This window comes from Hyperolius riggenbachi, chromosome 10, assembly GCF_040937935.1.
Source record: "Hyperolius riggenbachi isolate aHypRig1 chromosome 10, aHypRig1.pri, whole genome shotgun sequence".
Lineage (NCBI taxonomy): Eukaryota > Metazoa > Chordata > Amphibia > Anura > Hyperoliidae > Hyperolius > Hyperolius riggenbachi.
In genome coordinates, this window is record NC_090655.1 from 259,057,343 (window position 1) to 259,077,293 (window position 19,951).

Consider the following 19,951-nt stretch of genomic DNA (forward strand, 5'->3'; position numbering starts at 1 on the left):
TTTAATTGTAAGGGTTAATAAACCAGGTGCTTTTTTATGCAAATGATGCAGAATCTGCAGTCACAGCTCTCCTGAAAAGTACATAAAACAACATGCTATTATCTGGGAATATTAGATGATCCCAGTCACCCAGACTGACCTGAGGACAGAAGATTTCCCTCTCTCTGTCTCTCTGTGTCTTTGTTTTATAATCAGGAAACATGAAGGGATTTGAGCTGAATGCACAAAGTCCAGTAAGATAATAAGAGAGGGATTTATCTCCCAGCAATGTTACGCTGGACACACACAGGACTGATATTCAGAGAGATTGGATCACTGCGACTGTGACGGGATCTTCCAGGGATCTCCTGATTTCTCTAAATAATTGTAGGGGTAACGTTATAGATCTATATTGTTACGCCCTCACAGAGGAAGATTGGCTACTATTTTACATGATAATACTACAGTATAAATATGGGAGCAGGAAAAGATAAGGTATTATTAGTCAGATGTATTCCCAGCAGCACGGCTGTGGAGTTGGAGCAGTTTTTTGGTACCTGGAGTCGGAGTTGTCCACAAATGCACTGACTCTGACTCCTAATAAATGGATACTTTAATTAGAAGAAATAATGTGATACAATATTCTGTTTCGCAGATAGCTCACAAAAATCTGAAATATACAGTAATAGCTGTGCTTACTCCACAAAAATGAAACCATAAACCAATCAAACAACAAGTTACTTTTGCTGCAGCAGTAAAGCAGTCACCATATTCTTAACACCAGATACAGATATGTGACTGACTGTATGTGTGATGTGTACACAGGAATCTTTTATATATAATAACATCTCTGCATTCTAAACTGCCACAAATGTGGATCTAAGCTTTGTTGTAACTACTTATTTACTCCACCCCATCGGTTTCCTTTGTTAAGGTATGGATGATTTTTTGGTTAATTTCTCTGTGTATTTTTTCTGTGGTTTTTTTTTGTGTGTGTTCTTTTTCTAGTTCCCATTAGTTATTCCCTCTTCCAAATTTAGCCTACAGATACAATCTAACGCCACACTACCATTCTGAAGATATCGGATATAAATCTCCCGTAGGGGACCAGCCCTCCTGGCACTGCAGGTGTTCCCCATATGGAAAAATATATGCCTATGGGAAGTACAGTACTGCTTATATGAAGCCTTTATGTAGTGACACAACAACAGACAACTCTCTCTGTTATGGTGGTGAACAAAACCTCTGTCGCTAGACTTATCATTTTATTTCCATCCAAAACCCGGCCTGGCTTACATATAAAATGTTCTAACCTCTGTTTCTATATGGGATGTACATCCAGCTGATCTATAGAAGAAACTTGTGTGTATAATGTTTATATGATATAGTGTGATGGATGTTTCATTATTATTATTTGCAAATCACTGTAATGTTTTGTTTGTACGTTATTACAAATCCTTTACTATAAATGTGATAGCATCTCTGTGGTAAGAATAAAGCCCAACGAGTAGCTGTTTCACTGGTAGGGATTGTCAATGAGATGCAAATAATTCTGTGTTGCTGCAGGTTTATGCAAATTATATATGCAAATGTATGCAGCTTGAAAATGGACCAATCAATTTCCACCTTTGCAGGACTGTGTGGAAGGGTGAGCAATGCACCCTGGGAAGTAAGCACACAGAGACAACAGGAGCCTAAATGGGACACTAGCTCACAAAGTATAGAAAGATGGAAATTAGGTGAAATGAACTCTCACAAAGGGGAGCTGCACAGGGAGCCGCCAACCACTGGAAGCAGGTGGGAGAGGCACAAACCCGACTCCACTCGGGTACCCAGAGAGGGGGGGTAATGGTCATAGTCTTACCCTCCTTGGCGGTAGTGATGTGTATGCACATAAATACAAAACATACTGCGATTGGTATTGATGTGCATACACATCCAGTCCGAGTTTGATTCAGGTGATTGTTTTTACTGACTCCACAGCTGTGATTCCCAGATATTGCAGATACACTCCAATGCCTCAGTGCTGCACCCCATATGTAAATTAGAAGGATATGATTGGATACAGGTGTTTGGGCTGGAGGTGAGATACAGGAATTCTGGGGTGGAGAGGGGGGCAGGTTATTGTTAGATGTGTTACAATCACTGCTATAGACACCCCAGTGCCTCAGTGCTGCACCCCAAATGTAAATTAGAAGCAGATGATTGGATACAGGTGTTTGGGCTGGAGGTGAGATACAGGAATTCTGGGGTGGAGAGGGGACAGGTTATTGTTATGTGTGTTACACTCACTGCTCACTGCTATAGACACCCCAATGCCGCAGTGCTGCACCCCAAATGTAAATTAGGAGATGATTGGATACAGGTGTTTGGGCTGGAGGTGAGATACAGGAATTCTGGGGTGGAGAGGGGGACAGGTTATTGTTATATGTGTTACACTCACTGCTATAGACACCCCAATGCCTCAGTGCTGCACCCCAAATGTAAATTAGGAGATTATTGGATACAGGTGTTTGGGCTTGAGGTGAGATACAGGCATTCTGGGGTGGAGATATGTGTTACAATCACTTGCTATAGATCAGGGCTGGGCAAACCTTGCATGTGGATTCCTAAAATTTCTCCCACCTCCCAACCTACCTCCCTTCAGAGTCGCGAGCGGGTGATATGCACGGGTCAAAACCAGGGCTGTGGAGTCGGAGTTGAGGAGTTGGAGCAATTTTTGGGTGCCTGGAGTCGGGAAAAAATCTTCGGACTCCGACTCCTAATGAATTTAAACTGTAATTAAAATAGAAAATATGATAAAATGTTCTATTTCTCAGAAAATGGTCATCATAAATTATACATACAGTAATAACCACGCCCAGCCCACAAAAATGAAATAAACCAATCAAAAATAGTTACTTGTGCTGCTTCAATAAAGCAGTCCCCGTATTTTTTAAAGTCAGATAAACATACTGTATCTGATTGTGACTGTATATATGATGTGTACACAGGAATCTCTTATATATACTAAATAACATCTATGCTGTAAGTATAAAGCCTGATGTGTAGCTGTGTCACTAATAGAGATGGTCAATGAGATGCAAATAATTCTGTGTTGATTCTGATTTATGCAAATGTATGCACTCTCTTTGCTCATGAAATAAAATCATTTGATATGTTGTTAAAATTTGGTTTAGTGACTACAAATTAAATGGTACCTGAGAAGGATGAAAAGAAAAGTTTTATACATACCTGGGGCTTCCTCCAGCCCCCTTCAGGCTAATCAGTCCCTCGCTGTCCTCTTCCACCACCTGGATCTTCTGCTATGAGTCCTGGTAATTCAGCTAGTCAGCGCAGTCCGGCCGTGTGCCGCTTCCACAGCCAGGAACATTCTGCACCTGCGCAATAGTGCTGCTCAGGTGTAGTATGCTCTTGGCGGCAGAGTGTGTGCATGTGCACTACACCAGACTGGCTCAAGTGCCTGGAACCATAGCAGGAGATCCAGGTGGCGGAGGAGGACAGCCTAAAAGGGGGCAGGAGGAAGCCCCAGGCATGTATAAAACTTTCATCTGTCTCAGGTTTACTCAGTTTTTTACTCAAGTTACACAGTACTACTATACTCTACACATGCACTCCCCACAGAGCTGCAGGGAATCCACTGAGAATGTTGTGCACATTGAACACAGAGGGGTTGTCTATCACCCATAAAGATTGTACATGAAGAATGTGTAATAGAGGAAGAATCTCCTCATTCCCCTGCAGAGTACCTGCACATCACTCTTACATGTACCCACAGTTACATTGCCTAGGGTCTGATAGATGTTCTTTGTTCCTGTCTGTACCTTCTGCAAGTACTCTTACAAAGGTCTAGTTTTAGGCCTTCTTCACATCTATGCAGTGCAGATGGCCGTGCGATCGGAACGCAATGCGTATGATCGCACGCCATCTGCGCTGCTACCCGCTGCATTGCTGATCCCATCCATTGACAGTGAATGGGTCAGCTCTGCGCTTGCCGTCAGAATGCATGCAGCAGTACGCAAGCGCAATGTACTGCTGCACAGCGCATTTGATGTGAATGGCAGAAGGACTGTCTATACCCTTCTGCCATTCTTGCATGTGCGCTTCCAAATGCGCACGGGAGCGCGTATGATGTGAACGAGGCCTAAGTCTATGACTAAAAGTATTAGAGGCAGAAGATCAGCTGGATAGCCAGGTAACTGGTATTGTTTAAAAGGGAATAATTATGGCAGCCTCCATATCCCACTCAGTTCAGTTTCCTTTTAAAATTCCTTAGCGTTGGCATTTAAGAGATGCATTTTATGTTACATACTTTCAATCAACAAGATTGTATTATGCAAACAAGAGAAGTCGAGGAGTCGGAGTCGGTGGAATCCTAACCTGAGGAGTCGGAGTATTTTTGTACCGACTCCACAGCCCTGTTCAAAACTCGGCGAATCCAGCACCACATCTCCATGGCAATTGGGTGTCCCGTGACACTCTTCACATGACAACGTATTACACGCTGGAACATCTTGATGATGTGTGTCACCCTGTTGCCTTGGATACATGATAATGGAATCGGCGATAAGTGAGTTTTAACTCCCGCAAATCGCCCACTCAGGACTGCAGGGAGGGAAGGAGGGAGTGGGGGAGAGAGGAATCCGGCCACCTATCAGTGAGCCGGATGAACATTCGCTGCTGCTACAGACAAATGTGGGAAGCTGTTGCTGGAAACGATTCTGTGTTATGTAACAAAATAACTCTTATTAGAATGGAAATCTGATGCGTCTCCAAGTATCTCTCCTGTGATTAAAGCTGCTTATAAAGTTATTTCTCTGGATAATGTGCTGAATATCAGCTGTATATTGTTCCCACAGTGTGACGTGTTTTGTTCCTCTGCATGTGATGTAAGATGTACTATTACCTGCATCACTCAGATGTACTGTAATAAATAAAAGTGTTTGCAGCCAGAGCTCTCTGTAACATTGCAGGTTTGTAGTGATGGTTAATGACATGGAAATAATTCTGAGTTGATGCAAATTACCCCTCCTACAATTGGCACAAATAAGCTATAGTGGGCTGAAAAAATGAGGCCATGTGCTGCTTTGTTTTGAAGATCACAGCAATTATTTTTTTCCAGACGATGGCATCACCCGGCCTCCCTACAGCAACGCACAGGCATGACAATGTTATGGTTGGTTTGTGCCCGTTTGTGATGCAAAAAGCCCCCTTCTATTTGTTATAGTTTTCAAAATATTAAAGATTTTTATAAAAGTTCCCCCACCATTCATTCGCTTCATTATTGAGATGTTTCTGGTTTGTTTAGTGTTAATTTTTCGCAAAGTAAAGCAGAGAAACAAAGTACTGCAAGAACTTTAAATATAATAGGATAACAGAAGCGCCAACAGGATAATAAACACTAAAAGAACTTAAAAACCCATCTTGGTAATAGAGCAGGTAGTGGTGGACTTACCTCCTCCAAGCAGAACATACGACTGTGGATTTCCAGTCAAAACAATTTTATTGGATATTCCAAATAAAGTGCAACGCATTTCGCGGGGTACAAACCCGCTTCATCAGGCAATAACAGATAGGAGTAAATAGCATCTGCCAGTATCATCAACGCTGAGCGTCCCTGTAAGTCCACCACTACCTCCTCTATTACCAGGATGGGTTTTGATGATATGAAGAAAAAGAAAAAACATGCACAGGAAGGCTGAAAATTATCACTGCAGGAGTGCAAATTACCAGTACACAATTGGCAGATCCAGTAGGTAGAGAAAAAGGGGCTTTGCACATCCCTTATAAAACTTCACTTTTAATGTAGAAAAATTAAAATGCATACATTACATCCAGTACAATACTGAGAGAGAGGTACTAGGCTGGTGGGGAGGTCGACAGCTGTTTCGCGCCTCTATACACTGTGGCGCATCGGATACGTCTTCCGGGTTGCGTTCCACCGCAGCGGAAGTATAGATTGAGAGGCCACCAGCACGGCCTGGCGTGCGTTCCAAGCGCAAACAGTGCGCTTTTTTGCAACGTGGGTGGCAGCTGCTCCTCATGGATGGGGTAAGAGGTTATTTAAGGGGTGAGCACACAAGGGGTGATTGTCCTGATGATGCGCCACAGTGTATAGAGGCGCGAAACAGCTGTCGACCTCCCCACCAGCCTAGTACCTCTCTCTCAGTATTGTACTGGATGTAATGTATGCATTTTAATTTTTCTACATTAAAAGTGAAGTTTTACCAGGATGGGTTTTTAAGTTCTTTTAGTGTTTTTTATCCTGTTGGCGCCTCTGTTTTCCTATTATCTACATCAAGTCCACCCTTGGTGAGGGTTATACCCATCCTTCTTCTACTACAGAGAGCGACTTTTAATCCTCCTGAGTGGGGTTAGGACAATTTCCCAATCTGCTTTGACAGTGGTTGCCTAATTTGTAACCCTGGTTTGTGAGTATTAAATTAATATTATTACTCTTACAATTATACGTTACCAGTACATACTACACTATATTGGGCTCTTGCTGTTCTCTGTTTTTCGCAAGAACTTTATGTAACAATTGTGGAATTATCTCCGTGATCAGCACACAAGGCGTGCGCTGACACGGCAGAAATCCTACACAAGCGTATGAAAGGAGAGAACCCAGCTTTGGTGCAAAGCGCCAGTAGAGGGAAATTCCCACCGGCAGGTGGAGCTGTGGAGTGCAGAGGAGCAAGCCTCTGTACTGCCACAGATGCCAGATGGGAATTGTCCGAATTGCAACCGAGCAGGGCAAGATAGCCCTTAAAGAGAGAGAGCACAGCGACAGGGTGTATGTGTGTTCACCAATCTAGTTACCAACCCGCGACGATGAACACACAACCGTGAAGATCAGGTGGGAAAGCAATTGCAAGAGATGGCGATTGCCAACAGCGACACAAGACTGAATAAGCACAGAAAAGGGATGTATGATTGTCCACCAATCTTGTCGCTAACCTGCGACGGTGAAAACACACAACAGAGGAAACCAAGTGAGAACGTGAATGATAATGAGCACAGGGACAGAATGTATGTGCGTGCACCAATCTAGTCGCCAACCCGCGACGGTGCACACACAACAGCAGAAACAGAGTAGGAATGCAATCGCGAGAGAGGCGATTGCCAGAGGTGACACAAGACTAAGCAGAGGTAAACCCAGAAACAGAGCAAAGGCACAGCAAATCATACAATGAGAATGATAAGGAAAATAACAAACACTAACTAAACGCGAACACCGCACTCATTCGCAACAGCGAATGCGTTTACAGCGCGGTCTCCGCAACAGAGACAAGCACACCACTCTAACTAACCACCGACACACAAACACGAAACAGAGAACGCGAGCGCTTGCTTAACGGTTACCTCACCGAGCCTACAGCAAGCGTTCGTAACAGACAAGACAGACAGACCAACAGGAAACAGGTATAGGTCCGATAAGATCCACTGCTCTTCAGCCAGAGCGAGTGCGATCCGGGTTCAGGGACAGGACAGGAAAGATCCACTGCTCTTACTGCCAGAGCAAGTGTGAAGCAAGTAGGGAAACAGAGTTAGCAGGATCCACTGCTCTTTCCGCCAGAGCGAGTGCGATCCAAGTAAAGCAACAGAGCTTAGCAGGATCCACTGCTCTTTCCGACAGAGCGAGTGTGATCCAAGTATAGAAAAAGAGTTAGCAGGATCCACTGCTCTCTCCGCCAGAGCAAGTGCGATCCAAGTACAGCAACAGAGCTTAGCAGGATCCACTGCTCTTTCTGCCAGAGTGAGTGTGATCCAAGTATAGAAACAGAGTTAGCGGGATCCACTGCTCTTTCCGCCAGAGCGAGTGCGATCCAAGTACAGCAAGATGAGGTAGCCAGTAGCACCTGTTTAAATAGGAAGTAGCGTGAGGCACTTAGTGATTGGACCTCCACGGTGGATGGAGGTATGTGCTCCTGCCGCTGCCTGCTGCCACTAATATCCAGAGATTTTGAATCTTCTGAATTCTAAAGGGTATCATTTCATAATTCTATTATTTAGAGGCAGTTTCCTTTCGAATTTTCCCCATTCCTCCTTAACAACCTCCGATATTTCATCCATTAATGGGAAAGAGATAACCTTCTTCTTGAGGTGAGTATAATACTCTTTGTGCTTCTTTGTACTAGTCGACGGTTGTTCCTCATCGTTGCTATCCCATTCAATCGCCTTACACACCGCCCTAACATAGGGTTGGACTAGTGCGAAATCAAAGCCTGCTGCCCCCTCTTCTATATCCGTAGATTTCACAGATTGTAATTGTTCACCAGTAGGCTCTGAATGCATCGGCAATGATGCTATATAGTCCTTCATAGATTCCTGGACAGCGATCTTGATCATGTGAGACACATCCATTGGAGTTTGATCCGTCTCTTTAGCAATCTCACTGAAGCAGGCCCTACATACAATTTTATCCTGCATACAGAGGCGTAACTAGGAGCCACCGGGCCCCCCTCTGCAGAGATTCTGACTGCCCCCCCCCCCCCCCCCGGGGCCCGCTCAGGGCTGTTTTGAGGGGACACAACAAGAGGGGAAAGCCATGGCCACACTCGGCGGGGAGGGGGGACGCTCCCCCCCCCCTCCCTCACCGCGGGCTCTCCCCTCCAGCGTAAATTAGTGTCTGGGCAGCGGGCAGATACATACCTTCCTTGCGTTCCACTGCGGCTATTCCTCGCTCTAGTGTCTGATGTCTGTTTATACAGGAAGTGACGTCAGACGCTAGAAAGAGGAACATTCCCGGTGGAACGCAAGGAAGGTATGTATCTGACTGCCGCTGCCCAGACACTAATTTAAGCTGAAGGGGAGCGCAGAGGGGAGAGCCCGCGGTGAGGGAGGGGGGGGACCGTCCCCCCTCCCCGCCGAGTGTGGCCATGGCTTTCCCCTCTTGCTGTGTCCCCTCCAGCCCCCCAAAACGGCCCTGACCAGGCCCCAGAGGGGGCCCCCCGCGGGAGCAGGGGCTGCAGGCCCTATTGTTACGCCCATGCCTACATAGCCTCTTTATTGCAGGCCCAACATTTTTTCTGCTGATGCAAATCTAAAGGTGATCTTCTTCTTTCCCTCTGGTGAGAAAGGTAAGTATTCTGCACACAGCTACACAGACCACGCAGGTACCAGCAGAACAGTGTACCGCCGCGTGTCTGTCACAGACCGGCTTTTAAATCTTGCAGGCATTCAATTTCCGGCCTCCGTCTCTGCCACTTCCGCCCCCGGCCGCCTACCAATCAGAGGTGAGGTGCATGACGTCACAGCATGCCTGGAACGCACGCTACACCACGAGGGGCAGGAAGAGGCGAGAACGCAGAATAGAGCGGTGGTAGATGGACTATGGATCCCAGCAAGCCGCACAGCCACAGCGAAAGTATAAAACTTAATACCACGGTGGAAAAAAGGTAGGAAGGACCCACAGTGCACGAGACTATGTACATTTAGTACATACCAGCCAAAATATAGCAATCATTTGCAGAATATGCTATGTAAAAGGTTATTTTAAACCAGGTTATAGCAATCCAGTCTCTCAAAATCAGCAGACACAGGGACCTCCCCTAAGTAATTTATAGTTATAACCGGGGAAAGATATGAAATGCTATAATTACAGCAAGGTGGGGTGAAAATAAATATAACCAGGCAAATCTTGCCCTACCAGCTTCCATGGTCCTAATGAGGTGAGATTAAAGGGAAGGTCCAAGCAAAAAAAAAAAAATGAGTTTCACTTACCTGGGGCTTCTACCAGCCCCATGCAGCCATCCTGTGCCCTCGTAGTCACTCACTGCTGCTCCAGTCTCCCGCTGGCAGCTTTCTGACCTCGGAGGTCGGCGGGCCGCATTGCGTACATTTTTACACATTCCCGCTAGTGCAGGAACATTAACACATACATTTTTACGCGTTAGTGGTGCAACGCATACATTTTTGTTCCTGCACTAGCGGGAATGCGTAAAAATGTATGCAATGTGGCCCTGACCTCCGAGGTCAGAAAGCTGCCAGCGGGGGACTGGAGCAGCAGTGAGTGACTACGAGGGCACAGGATGGCTACATGGGGCTGGTAGAAGCCCCAGGTAAGTGAAACTCATTTTTTTTTTTTGCTTGGACCTTCCCTTTAAGGACAAAAGACTGGGGGGGGCAAAGCTCAGAAAATGTATACTATTAAGGTCCTAAGGGGTAGAGGGGGCTTGGCAACTACCCATGTGTGATTATATGGAAGCATAGGGAAACTCAATTTTCAGCACTAAATCATTAAGTTTTACTGATTGTACATACAATTGAGATTGTATAATATATGGACACACCATCCAATCCTAAACGTTTACTTTGCTCACAGTGCAATCAGTAGCCCCTAGTGGATGAGACCTGAATGGCAACTTTGGCCTAGTAAGACGGGGCCACAATTGTCCCCCTTCCTTTTTTTCATGAACCACTAGAGCAAGCAGGGTGCATTCAGTGGTGCATAGGGACTTACATTGGTGGGCTGTAACTAGTGGACCCGAATCCCTAGAAACGCTGGCATTCTGGGTGCCTGGATTTCTGGGGGAGGCAGGAGAGTGCAGGAGTGCAGGCCTGGTCTAGGCTGTTAGGAGTCAGACCGAGTATGGGGGCTATTCTGCTGGCCAGTGTGTGGAGCGGAGGTTGCCAGGCTCCCCTGGGGTCAGAGTTGTTGGTGATGCATGACTCCCTAGAGGGACAGAGTCAGTGGTGGTACCTTGCTCCCCTGGGGGACAGAGTAAGAGAATGGACTGCAGCAATGACTGAGCTGGCGGATCCGACACGGTGGCTTCCTGAATCCTTACTAATGTTGTTGGCCTGACTCCCCTTCTAGTCCTTCAGGGTGAGGATTGGATGATGATGATCCAGGGCCAGAGGATTTAGGACTGAAGGTCGGAGCTGGTGGCTGCAGTGATGTCTGGTGGCTGGCAGGCTCAGCATACTGTGTCCAGGATGGCATGGGGGAGCAGCAGTGTCTTTGCTCCCCTGGATATCATCAGTGGTGAACAGTTCTGGGCATCGGGTGGACCTATTTCATAGGAACCCCTGAGACTAAAGCAGCAATTCCATACCTGCCAACTTTTTAAAGCGGACCTGAACTCTTGCACAGGAGAGATGGAAACACAGAGAAATCCACCCTGTGTCTAACCGGCTTGTGTTTATAGAGAACAGCCTGTCACATTGTCCCTTCTCAGCAAGTAATGAGCCCGTGTAATTTGAGCTGTCAACTGTGTTCTGAGTTGTGAGCTAATAAGTAAACACAGGAGGTTAACCCTTTCTGTGCCAGCAGATACAATGCAGCATCTCTGTAGGAGCTCTATAAGCTGTAACAAGAATGTGTTTTTGTTTAAAGGTTATTATGCTGTTGATTATCTTTTAGAGCAGAAAGGAAGTTCTGAGTTCAGGTCCACTTTAAGATAAGAAAGAGGGACTCCCATAAAGCCCCGTCTACACGGAGCGAGGTTTCCACGATGTGACTTATCAATCGATGTGACTTATCAATCTGATGCGGCTCGATTGATAAGATCCGACAGGTGAGATCTCGCCACCGCCGATTCCCTGCTCGTTCCCCACGAAGGGACAATGGCAGGGAATCGAGCGGAAGATAAGCGGCGCCGGCGGGGACGAGCGGGGGATCGAATCTGACGCACGCACGGGCGAGCGGGTACGCGCGGGGATGCGGAAGAGGCAATTCGGCGGCTAATTGAGCCGCCGGATCGCCGCGTGTAGACGGGGCTTAAAGGTTCATACACACCTACCAATTATCCGTCCAACTATCTACCAAACTTGTCTGTTAAGCCCCATGCAACGTTTGTTGTGAAACAAGTTGAAAAAAAAAAGTATTTTGCTATTGTTCAAACAGCTGATAAGACTGATAAGAAGTCAATCCAGCTGTTGTACTGACTTCTTATCAGTCTTATCAGCTTTCTGAACAAGAGCAAAATACTTTTTTTAGTTGTTTCAACTTGTTTCACAACAAAAGCGGTTTGACAATTGTGCTGCATAAGAGACCGCTGTTGGGCGTGTGTATGGGGGCGTTACGCTGGGAATACACGGCGCGATTTTGCCGCCCGATTCTCCCGCTCGATCGTTTCCCCGCTCGATTCCGCAGGCGATTCTCTTCCGCTCGTTTTTCTTATCTTTTTGCATTGTCCTCAATGCAGAATCGAGCGGTGAAACGATCGGGCGGGAGATCGGACGTGTCGGAAATTGTCTATCCAGCCATGTAAATGGCTCAGAATGGAGCCGTGTATTCCCAGCATAACAGACAAGTTTGGCAGATAGTTGGACAGATAGTTGGTAGGTGTGGATGAACCTTTAGACACACCTCCTGTCACACCACTAATCATGACATCACCACATATACCAAACAGAATAAATCTGTAAAAGGCATAGTTTTAAAAACTCTAACCACACTGCTCCTTTTTGAAGTCCTTAGTTTTCCTTCCTGTGAACATTTCAGAATAAAAAACATGTACATTTTAAGGATGGGAAAAAAGTTTGGAGTCAATTAAAATACATTTTTAAGTAGAAACAAATCTGTATATTTACATAAATATCTCGTAATATAAATCATTTCCTTCTGCCCCCCTCCCCCCATGTCTCCTTAGGGATGACAGATGATTGCCAAGTGTGACTGGTGGCGCCGTAGTATGGCAGCCTCGGCTCTTGGCTTTCAGACATTATACCCCCCATCCATTCAGAACCTGTATGGGCTGAAACCAATTCCAGGTACAACCCCCATTTGTACTTGGTGAATAAATTATCCTGATTCTGATAAATCTGTACATCAATCCTGAAAGACGGACTAATGAAGAAGAGTGACCAAGGGATTTGGTTCCAAAGGAGAGACTGTCCCTCTTAAAGAATGGACAGTTGGGAGCTATAAGCAAGGCAGCTGGATAGTCTGCAGAGGTGGTGGTCGGATCAAGGGCAGCAGCAGATGGATCCAAGGACCTGGTTCCCTTGTAGAGATGGCCCGAACCTCCGATTTTCGGTTTGCGAACTTCCGCGAAAGTTCGGTTCGTGCGAACATTCGCGAGCCGCAATAGACTTGAATGGGGAGTCGAAATTTGACAACTAGAAACACTTTTGCTGGCCAGAAAAGTGATGGAAAACATGTTTCAAGGGGTCTAACATCTGAATTTTTGCATGGATGAGTGGGATAGACGCCAAAAGTCCAGGAAAAAATATGGATTTGACGCAAAGTGGAATTTTAAGGGCAGAAATCACATTGAATGCTAAATTTCAGGCCTAAAGTGCTTTCAAACATCTGGCATGTGTATACATCAATCAGGGAGTGTAATTAGAGTACTGCTTCACACTGACACACCAAACTCACTGTGTAACGCACCGCAAACAGCTGTTTGTGTAATGAAGGCCGTGCTGGACTGGTGTGCACCAAGGCGAGAGTGCAGGCCGTGGCGGTTTACAAGCCCATATGGTCGCCGGGCTGTGGTAGCTCAATGATAGAACAACAGTGACTGTCTAGCTGATCGAATTTGGTCTGTCCACAATGAAGCAACGACCTTATTATCTTGGGTGTGCCCCCCCCCCCCCCCCCCCGAGACACTCATATAACTGGCGGTCATTGCTTCATTGTGATAAGCAAGCCCCCTCACCGTGGCAAAGGAAACGATCACAAAGGGGAATTGGCACATGTACATGCCTTTTGTTTTGTTTTTGCAGCTGCAGTGCAGCCAGAAAAATTAGGCAGGCATGGACACGCACCAGAAAAATGATTATAGCGGCGACCTTAAAAATTCCGCAATCCGCCTGGAGTACTGCACCCACTGGTGGCGGAGAAGGCAGTCAAGCGGCCTGCAGGCAGAGATGCTGTGTGGGGACTGGGAGCAACTTAGTCTTGGGGCAGGCAGTCACATGGTGTGCAGGCAGAAATGCTGTGTGTGGGGACTGACTTAGTCTTCGGACAGGCCTGACCATGCTTTGCAGACCACGTGGTCAGATGGACCCTTGACCCAACGCTGTGTGCCAGAGATGTCACCACTTGCCTTTCAACATCACGGACGGTACAGTTTGGGTAGTGCCTTTTTTGAGAAATAATTGTATATCTTCCACTACGGTGTGTGGATTTGCTTTTGTGTGCTTATTTCCCTCAGGTGGTCATCCCATTGCTGTCTGTGCTTTGTCATCATGTGCCTTTATAAGGTAGTTGTCCCTATGCGGGTCTTGGTCTTTCCACGGCTCAATTTTTGGTGGCAGAGAGTACAGAGGGCATTGCTCTCATCTGAGGCAGACACACACAAAAATTTCCACACTGAGCCCTGGGGTGATGGCGGCAGACTGAGTGTTAAGTGGCGTGCCAGAATCAGAGAAGGAGGAGGAAGATATGTCACGATACTGTGCGGAAGCTGAGGAAGATGAGGTGTTCTGTGTTAACCACTTCAGGATTCGGCGTACGCTTAACTACGCCCCTGAATCTTGAAGTGGATTGCATGGAAACGGCCGCTCTTACGAGCGGCCGTTCCATGTCAGTTCACGGAGCGTGTCTCCGTGAACACCCTGCGAGCCGCCGATTGCGGCTCGCAGGGTAAATGTAAACACACGGGGAAGATCTGCCGGGGACCGCCGGCACCTGATAGGCTGAAGCCTATCTGAGGCGGCGCAGGACGGAATTCCGTCCTGCGCCGCTCACAGTGGGAGAGAGAGGGAGGGAAGGAGGCCAGGAAGCGCTGCGGAGGGGGGCTTTGAAGAGCCCCCCCCCGCAAGCGCAAGCAGCCGGCGGCGATCAGACCCCCCCAGCAGGACATCCCCCTAGTGGGGAAAAAAGGGGGGGAAGTCTGATCGCCCTGGCTGCTAGCTGATCGGTGCTGCGGGCTGGAGAGCCCACGCAGCACCGATCAGCAAAAAAAAACCTGGCACAGAAGTGGTTAAATAGTCAACTATGTCCTGACAATCTTGGGGATTTATTACATGCACCTTCTGAACACTGTACTATGGTCCAGGGCCGCACAAAATCATGACAGCACGACCTCGAACAGACCTGCCGGGTGGCCTGGCTCTGCCTGTTTTGCCCATATTAGGGGGGATGAAGTGAAAGGTGTGCACTGACTTGACTAATACAATGTGCAGTCACACAGGTGAGTGACCAGGTATGCAGTGACTGGTATCAATACAATGTGTAGTGGACACACACACACACACACACACACACCGCTGGTATTAACAATGCGTGGGTGCACTGAACACAACAGGTAGGTATATGCAGTGATGGGTATTACAAGTGTACACCTGTCACACACACACACAGGTACCCACACACACACAGGTACCGCCGTGAACAGGTACAGTGACTGGTGGTATTAACAATGCGTGCGCTCATGTAGGTAGGTGGGTGCACTGAACACAACAGGTAGGCATATGCAGTGATGGGTATTACAAGTGTGCACCTGTCACACACACACACACACTGGTACCTCTGTGAACAGGTACAGTGACTGGTGGTATTAACAATGCATGCGCTCACGTAGGTAGGTGGGTGCACTGAACAAAACAGGTAGGTATATGCAGGTAGGTATATGCAGTGATGAGTATTACAAGTGTGCACCTTTCACACACACACAGGTACTGCCGTGAACAGGTACAGTGACTGGTGGTATTAACAATGCCTGCGCTCACATAGGTAGGTGGGTGCACTAAACACAACAGGTAGGTATATGCAGGTAGGTATATGCAGTGATGGGTACTACAAGTGTGCACCTCTCACACACACACAGGTACAGCCGTGAACAGGTACAGTGACAGGTGGTATTAACAATGCGTGCTACTGCTCCCACATAGGTAGGTAGGCACACTGAACAGTGAACAGATGCACACACAGGTAGTCACTGAGTGTGCTAGGCCTGGCAGTGGCACAGTAGCAATTGCACCAAATGCCAACTGCGACTGACTGACAAGGCTGAGTCGGCCACACACACCAAAAAAAAAAAAAAAATGAGATAACAAGAACAAGATTATCTCTCAAAAGAGCTGTTGAGGGGTGCTTCTTTCGCAATAAGAATCAGCAAGGAGCAAGCTAACAAGCCTACAAGAGCCTAAGCTTTCCCTATGAGAGTATGCTGCAGCAGCTGTCCCTTCTCTAATTACTGCAGGCACACGAGTGAGTCCAGTGCCTGATGCTGCCTGCCTTTTATAAGGAGGGAGTGGGTCCAGGAGGTAGTGTAGCCTGATTGGCTACAATGTGCCTGCTGACTGTGATGTAAAGGGTCAAAGTTGACCCTAATGATGCACTATGGGAGGCGAATCGAACCGCCATAATGTTGGAGATCGCGGGCGAATGCAAACCACCGAAGTTCGGCGGCAAACCGTTCGGGCCATCTCTATTCCCTTGTGGCCAGAGTCACATGGGCGATCAGCTGGATTTACCTACGTGGTGAGTCGCTGGATCCGGAGTGCTGGGGTGCTGAAGTCTGGTGTGCCTGGGGGCTGCACAAGAGCACACTGACAGGGGGGAGCAGGGGGAGACCAAAAGAGGGTAGTTGCATACCTCCCAACTTCTTGAGATAAAAAAGAGTGACCCTTATGCTGCACCTCTGCCACACCCCCAACCACACCCCTAGTCACGCATACCATAAAGATTTCATAAGAAAATTGTTTAAAATTCTAAATTCAAACCAAACTGGTCCTTTCTATCCTGGTTCATTTCACTTCACATTAACATTTTAAAATATGAAATAAATCAGTTTAAGGAATGGGAATAAAGTCAATGAAACACATTTTTCAATTGAGTAATACATTTATTCACATAGATCTGTAAATCAGTCCTGAAAGAGGGACAAATTAGGATGAAAGAGGGACAGGGTAGCCAAAAGAGGGACAGTTGGAAGCCACGTAGTTGGGTAGGGTGAATTGGGGGGGAAAGGGGTGAGGACAGTGTCCTCTAACTAACATCAATGGGGTCAACTTGCTCCAGCTTATGTGAAGCAGTACACTACACTACCTGACTGATGTATACACACGCAAGGTGTTTTGCAGCACTTTATGCATCCAATTTAGCAATGCAATGTGATTTGTGCCCTTAAAACCCTGCTGTGCCTCAAATGTGTAATTTTCCCCGGGACTTTTGGTGTGTATCCCACTCCGCCATGCCCCCCTAAAGGTGTTAGGCCCCTTGAAACATCCTTTCCATCCCTTTTGTGGCCATAATTAGTGTTTGTATTTTTGAAAGTTGGCCTGCCCATTGAAGTCTATTGCGGTTTGCAATAAAATCGTAGGTTTGATCCATCTCTACTCTCTTTTTCTCATGCTTTTGTCAGTTTTCAGTTTTTCTACCTTGGTACCATATTGTTTTTTGTTGATTATTTGAACATATTTAAGGTTTGTAATAAGAGACGGAATTGCTAATATAATATGTAAGGAATCATCAAAAATAGATATGTTGTGTGTACATATTGTTTGTATGCGTTGATTTGTATAAGATGTCATCATCCTTTTTCTATTTCTTTGTATTGAACTATATTAAGTTTGAATATTTTGAAGATCATATGAACTATATTAAGTTTGAATATTTTGAAGATCATATTCCTCTTTTTTTCGGTCACCTTGAATATAATGATATGTATAATTGTTATTATATTTTGCCGGTTGAATGTTGAAAAAATGTCATGGTACAAACAAGCTATTCTGCTATCCTGTATTCCGCCATCCAGAAAAAAATCGAGCATCCATACACAATGTAATAATTTCTATAAAGCCGCACAGAAATTGTCCATAAGATGGCAGCACAATACCACAGTGGCCAGTAACCTGCCGATGATCCAAGATCTCGCTTCTGCTACTGCCCATCAGGGCAGCGTGATGGGATGCGTTGTGGGCGCAATGCTTGCTGTACACGCTACAGCCTGTCTGGTACACGCTACAGCCTGTCTGGTGCGACGAAAACGTCGCACCGCTTAACTTTTTTTGAACATTTGCACTTCACATTTTTTTTTTTTTACATCTGCGATTTCTCCTCCGACACGCCTCTCCCAAGCCCATTGGCTGTCCCATACTCACTCACGGCCTCTCATGCCTACCTCTCTGCTAGCCCCCACCTCCTCCTACAATTCACTTCATGGCCGCCCGGCCGGTGTTCCGACGTGATAACCTACACGTCGAATTTGCCTACATCCACTATCAAACGTATACCAGGAGGGTTAGGGGTTAGGGTTGGGGGAGGGGAAGGGATAGTAAAAGTCTATGGGATGTAGGTTAGTTCGACGTGTAGGATAAAGTGTTGGAGCACCGGCCGGGGAAACTCATCATGCTACACGGCCGGGGATCGCAGAGACACCAGTACAGAGGCGCCTAGTGCCGCCACCCCGCTATACTGACAACTTATGCTGGGTCATCCTGCTACTGTATCCCCATCACATCTAGGCTTCCTCTCTTGGAAAACATGACCAGCCCCGCCTCACCATTTACTGCCTTATTACTCCTATTCAGGGACGGTACCGGGACCAGGCAGACAGGCTGCAGCCTCTCAGCGCTTACCCTAGAGGGCGCATTCCTCTGCACTCTCCCTGACGCACCATTCCTCTGCCCTCTCCCCTCCTGCTCTAGCATCTTCCCGGTCACCTCAGCCTTCTCCTCCTCTTTAGCAAACAGCGACCCGCCTGCTCGAAGCTCTTACAGACAAGTTGTGGCACGGCTGTGTGTACAGCGGGTTGCTAGGCAACAGCAGCAAGATGACTTCTACTGTGACGAAACACTCTCTCTATGACGTAGCTGGACTCTGTGCCTGGGGAGGGACAGGGACCCCCTGCTGACATTCAATTCAGACAGCAGTCAATGCCCATCTCTGCTCATTGATGACTGGACAGGCCGACCACCCAGCTCTTATCAGCTGCTGGAGGCCTGAAAATTGCCCTACAATTATCGGGGGATTTACAATCATTACAATCATTGCACAACCAGAGGCTGCAGTTAGCCTACTCACCACAAGATGGACAAATCCCCACTTACAGGTGGAACGCACAGAAAGAAGGAAATTAAGCCAAAGACAGGAAATTATGTATCAGCAGGAAGAGAAGTTGCAGGAGATGGAGGGAACACACGGCTGGAACATGGAATTGTGTGATTGTTGTTTGAGTACTCCTGCTTTGGATGCCCGTGTCCTTTTTGGTTTTAGGGGGTTGGGATATTCAGAGGGGTTTTTGGAATTTTTCTACTAATAAAGTATTTTTTGACATAAAGTTCTGAAGAGTGGTGGTTGTTCTTAAATTTTATAGGTGTTGCCAGGGGCGTTCCTAGGATCCTTGGAGATCGGGGGCACCTGTGGGCACAAGGTGGGGGTGTATGCCGCGCCGTGGCAAAAATGGGCATGGCCATACAGTGCGTGGCCATGGGTGGGGCCACATTTACATGAACTTAGCAGTGGTGTAAGCTACAGATAACGGGCCTGCTCATCAAAATATTGGATGGAGCCCCATGTCCTTTATTTAGATGATTTACAATCAGTATAGTATATCTATATATAGATCAAAGATGTATACGCACATACAATTTTGATTGGTCAATCACTGACCAATTTTACCACCCCACAGACAATGAATTTGGGCCAACAGACAATGAATTTGATGAACAGAGCTAAAATTGGCTAATCAAAATTGTATGTGTATTGTATTGTAGCTTTACCGCTAATACTGTACATACTGAAAGTAGCAGGGATCAGCACACACTGCAGCTAGTTTACTATCAGTACAGGCACAGAGTAACAGCTTATACTATACATACTGTAGACAGCAGAGATCAGCACACTGCAGCTGGTTTACTTTCAGTACAGGCACAGAGTAACAGCTTATACTGTACATGCTGGAGGCAGCAGAGATCAGCACACACTGCAGCTAGTTTACTATCAGTACAGGCACAAAGTAACAGCTTATACAGTATACACTGGAGGTAGCAAAGATCAGCACATACTGCAGCTAGTTTACTATCAGTACAGGCACAGAGTAACAGCTTATACTGTACTCACCAGAGGTAGCAG

At 46.6% G+C, this 19,951-nt stretch overlaps 1 protein-coding gene across 1 annotated transcript in view; it reads left to right on the forward strand.

Annotated features, from left to right (window-relative positions):
- LOC137537129 (zinc finger protein 208-like) overlaps nt 1-19,951 on the forward strand; it is a 221,367-nt gene that overhangs the window by 90,693 nt on the left and 110,723 nt on the right. The gene's annotated exons all lie outside the window — the stretch shown is intronic.